The sequence below is a fragment of the Bison bison genome, unplaced genomic scaffold (assembly GCF_000754665.1).
Source record: "Bison bison bison isolate TAMUID 2011002044 unplaced genomic scaffold, Bison_UMD1.0 scf7180017850463, whole genome shotgun sequence".
Classification (NCBI taxonomy): Eukaryota; Metazoa; Chordata; class Mammalia; order Artiodactyla; family Bovidae; genus Bison; species Bison bison.
Genome location: NW_011481036.1, coordinates 65,788 through 69,792, shown reverse-complemented (window position 1 = coordinate 69,792; position 4,005 = coordinate 65,788). Strand labels below are relative to the sequence as shown.

General features: G+C 54.3%; 1 protein-coding gene across 1 annotated transcript in view; it reads right to left on the bottom strand.

The window, feature by feature from the left end:
• The window catches only part of ISOC2 (isochorismatase domain containing 2), a 6,492-nt gene extending 3,453 nt beyond the window's left edge, over positions 1 to 3,039 (bottom strand). Inside the window, exon 1 of the mRNA XM_010848618.1 lies at positions 2,933 to 3,039. The gene's annotated coding sequence lies outside the window, so the exon portion shown is untranslated. The remainder of the gene's footprint in view (positions 1 to 2,932) is intronic.
• Positions 3,040 to 4,005: the final 966 nt, after the last annotated feature.

The window sequence follows — 4,005 nt, the reverse complement described above, 5'->3', positions numbered from 1 at the left end:
GAAAGGAGCGCGGACGACCCTCGCCGTGAATGCTGCCGAGTCACAGAGCGTGGCGCAGGAGTCCCTTTACATGGACCGTCCACAGAGACGGAGCTGGCTGGGGCGGGGTGGGGTGGGGTGGGGCGGAGGAGAGACTGAAGAGGGGCACGGAGTTTCCGTCTGGGGAGATGGAAGTGTTTGGAATCAGATAGTAGTGCTGGGTGCACAATATTAGGAATATACAAAATGCCTCTTAATTGTATACTTTAAAATGGTCAGGATGGTAAGTTTTAGGTTATGTATACTTTGCCACAATTTTATTTTTTAAATTATTTTTATTTTGTTTAATTTCTGTGTGGCAAGTGTTCCCCAACCAAGAATGGCACCCATGCCCCCAGCACTGGAACCACAGTCTTAACCCCCTGGGCTTCCAGGGGAAGCCCCTCCCACCATTAAAAAGAAAGCAAGCAATGTAAAAATTAAGGGGGGCACTGGTAGAGTCACCTGGGCAGCAGCCCTTTTAAAGGGGAGGACCCTGAGGTCTAGGGGAGGGGTCCATGAAGGCGGAGGTGCTGCGGGGACTAGAGGGGTGACTGCCACCTCTCCCCATCAGGGCCCTGGACACCCCGAGTCTCATGGTCCCAGCCCATGTTCCCAGAGACTTGTGTCTCTGGTTCCTGGAACTGCTGCACAAATGAGGAGTCCTGGCTTGTGTCTGCAGCTCCCCCCACCTCTGCATGTCACTTACTTGTTAATTTATTTAGGAAACAAAGGCCCTGCGGACCCAGTGCACCCAGTGGAGGGCAAGCCAGCTGACCCTTGCTCAGGGCAAGTTTCAGTGTCGGGAGTCCCACAGGTGCTTTTGGTTATTCTTTAAACTGAGCACATCTACCACTGAAAATGTTTCCTACATGTGGCATATCTAAAGTTTAAAACTTAGTGGATGGCTAAAATGGTGAATATTATGCTATGGGAATTTTGTCTCTAAATACAAATGGAAGGGAAACTCCCTCAAAAATGAAACCACACTGCATTACTTCATTGTGTAGTTACAGCTGTGGCCAGGGTGAGGATTTCTGGGGAAGCTACTCTGTCTTGGCAGAGTTCTCCCAAAGAAAGTGAAGAGAGAGAAAGCAATCTTTTTGAAAACACACAGGTGACCCTGTTACCCCATCTTAGCTCTCCCCCAGGCCTCATGGCTTTTCTCTGTCTTCAAGACTAAGAGGTACCCTCCTCCCACAAGGCGCTGGACTGCCACATCCCCCTTCAGGGCCTTTGCCCAGGCAGCTGCCTCCACCTGGAGGGCTCTCCTCACTCCGGTTCTGGGTGGTACTGGTAACTCTCCAAGAGACTGGAGGGACAGGGTCAGGAGCGGGTGGGGTGCTGGAATGTCCGAAAGCCTGTGACGGGTGCGCCTGCAGGGCTGGGAGGAGTGTAAACTGCAGCAAGCACCCCCTAGGGAGAACCATGTGCCCACAGTTCTCAAAATTACAGAGTCACAAACCCTGTGACCCAGGGAACTCATGCCAAGTGTTTAGCCTAAGTGCATGCCTGCAGACATGCCTGTGAAATGACACAAGTTATTCATTATGGGACAAGGTTATTCACTATGAGACCCCCTCCCTGAGCCAAAGAACAGAAATAAATCTAAACATCCACGGTTAGGGCACTGGTAATCACAAGCAAGATCTTTAAGTAACCATGTGGAGAAATGTCTGAGAGATGTTAAGGAGGGGGGTGACGGGGCACAGATGGGACAAACATAGTGTGTAAACAGTGCTCCCATTTGTGCCAAAATGCAAGAAGGAAAAAAAAAAAAAAAGCCTACATACTGCTGCAGTCCGTATTTGCTCTCTGGCGAGCAAGTAAGAACAGGCTTTTTCTGCAGGGACAGGTCTCTGAGGGGCAGAGTGTGAAGGATGTTTGACCACTGTATGTATGACTCTGTTGCTCTTGAATTTTTGACAGTGTGTAAACAGGTTCTCCAGTCAGGTAAATACAATATACTGAATACAATACAGCAAAACGTTTACATAAGGCAAGAACCCAGCCAGACCCATCGGTGGCATTAAAGTCATGATAATGGTTGTCCTTGGGCAGTAGTGATGAAGGAGGGGCTGGGACTTCGCGTCGGGGGTGTTTGGTTTCTGCGTTTGTATGCTGTTCGCATACTCTTGGTGAAGTTAGGTGAGCTGTGTATCTGTGATTTGTACTTTTCCCTACACGTGTAATAAACTTCCACAAGAAAGTTTTGAAAATAGAAAACAGGGAGGCCTCGCTGGCAGCCTGTGGGGCTGGACTGGAGGTGGAGGCCGGGAGGGCAGGGTCCAGTCCAGGCAGCCGGGACGGAGAGGAGGGGGCAGGCGGGCCTGGTTTCCAGTCGTCAGAGGGTGGGCTAATTCCCTGGAGAGCCCACCTGATTGAGGCAGAGGAGATGAAACACGTGGGGGCGGGGCCTGGGCTGGAGACAGAGTTTGGGGGTGCTCTAGGGGAGTGATGAGGATCCAGAACGCAGCTGGGGCAGAGGAAGCCCGAGGTCGGGCAGAGGAGCGGCCCGCGATGGGCGGCCACCTGCGGAGCCAATCGGTCTGTTGAGATCCCCCAGGTGGCCCGGGCGGCGTGCGTCCGCACCCAGCCTCGCTGGCTGTGTGACCCTCAAGTTTCACGCTCCGTCTGAGCCGGTTTCCTTCTTGGGGAAACACCCTCCGCGCAGGGGTGATGCGGGCACTCGACGCGGGGGGTGGAATCGGCCCTGGCCAGCCACTAGTGTCGGGCGTGGGCAGGAGTCCTGCCCCGGCCGCGTCCCCTCGGCCCCGGATGGCCCCGCGGAGCCTCGGTCTCCCCAGCGGCGGGCGGGGAGGTCGGTCCCCCCGCAGCGCCGGCGAGGCCTTACCCGGAAGGCGCCAGAGGAAGCCGAGCCTGCCCTCCGCAGGTGAGGCTTGCAGTCACTCACCCGCTGCCGCCGGACTCGCGCAGCTCGGCTCCTCCAGTAGGGTCCGCAGGCCGGGTCAACGTTTCTCACCTTCTGGATACGGAGCCCCACCCCGCGCCCTCCACGTCCCGCCTCCAGAGCCGATCCGCCCAATAGGCACTCGCCTAGCTCTGCTCCGCTCCGCTGGCAGCCAATCCGAGAACGCCGCTTCTTCCCACCCCTCCTCGGGGGCCGTGGGCCAGGCTGTCCGTCTTGAGAGCGTGATTGGCTCGCCCTGGAGAAAGGCAGAGCGTCAGGCCAATGGGGAGTCGCAAAAGGCACGCGTGGCGTGTCTAAAGGCGGAGCGGTGCGCCGGGTACAGAGAACTGTGGACTGCAGTCGGAAAGGTTAGTGGGTCGTGATCAGACCGACTGTCAAGTGCGAAGGGCGAAGGGCGGGGGGTGCGCGGCGCAGGGGCAGACCTTGGGTCCGAACCTGGCCCTTCTAGCCAGAGACAGAAATTTAGACCCACGCACTTTCCAGGAAAGGGCTATAAAGGCGCGACAAGCCAAGAAGTCCCTCCTTCTCCGCGCTCTTTCGTCTGTTCTCTTGGAGCCTCAGTTTTCCCTCTCACAGCACCTGCCTCTTCGGGTGGTGTCCTAATGTTTAGACGGTGCTTGGAAGTGGGGTTGCGAGAAAGGGGTTGAGAGAGAATTTCCCATCACTTTTGGAATAAAAGCCAAACGAAAAAGCAAGAGAGTTCCAGAAAAACATCTATTTCTGCTTTATTGACTATGCCAAAGCCTTTGACTGTGTGGATCACAATAAACTGTGGAAAATTCTGAAAGAGATGGGAATACCAGACCACCTGACCTGCCTCTTGAGAAACCTGTATGCAGGTCAGGAAGCAACAGTTAGAACTGGACATGGAACAACAGACTGGTTCCAAATAGGAAAAGGAGTATGTCAAGGCTGTATATTGTCACCCTGCTTATTTAACTTATATGCAGAGTACATCATGAGAAATGCTGGGCTGGATGAAGCACAGCTGGAATCAAGATTGCCGGGAGAAATATCAAGAATCTCAGATATGCAGATGACACCACCCTTATGGC